Below are 703 nucleotides of genomic sequence, written 5' to 3'. Positions count from 1 at the left end.
ACGACAGCACGTGAGCCAAGGCTTCTTCCCTCTCAGCGTTCCTCCTTTCTCCAGTACCCTCATACTCCCCAACGGCTGTTGTCTGCCGAGTATGTGTATGTAATCTACGCCTCAAAGGCCGGGAAAATAGCCACGTTTATCACAGCGGCCCATAGGTTCCTTTCTTCAATAAATGCAGTAGAGGACACTCTGATAAGAGCAACAACCTTTATCGCGCCGTCGTGAAGAGATAGTGTACACTGTGTAAGGGCTTAAAGGGAAGCTGAAACGGTTTTTTGAGAATTCGAGCTTATTCAATAATTCGAATCGACACAAGCTTTTAGATAAAGCATGCAAAATATTTTTTCAGTAGCATTTAAAATGGTGTCATAATCGTCAAATAAAACCGCGTCAAAGTTTAGGCGTCTCGTCACTCCGCTGGAGGATTGCGAGGAAACTTGGCAGTGATGTCATCGTTGCCGAAATTTCAGATGTCCGCTGCTTACGTCTGCATCCTGCTGGGCGTCGTCAGATGGCGCCTAAGAATGCATCGTGAGCTTCAACTTCGATGGCGTCGGTTTTCTTTCATGGAATAACCATTTGTTCGCTGGAAACGTAGTGCCATCGTACGTGACGTCATTATCGGGGCATCTGCCCGTCGCTGTGCACTTCAGAAAAGTTGAACGCCGACGACGACTTCATGAAGCGATTACGCCAACATTTC

The sequence above is a fragment of the Amblyomma mixtum genome, chromosome 5, assembly GCF_055824585.1.
Source record: "Amblyomma mixtum isolate Tamu chromosome 5, ASM5582458v1, whole genome shotgun sequence".
Lineage (NCBI taxonomy): Eukaryota > Metazoa > Arthropoda > Arachnida > Ixodida > Ixodidae > Amblyomma > Amblyomma mixtum.
The sequence above is the reverse complement of the archived record's forward strand: the minus strand, read 5'-3'. Positions refer to the sequence as shown.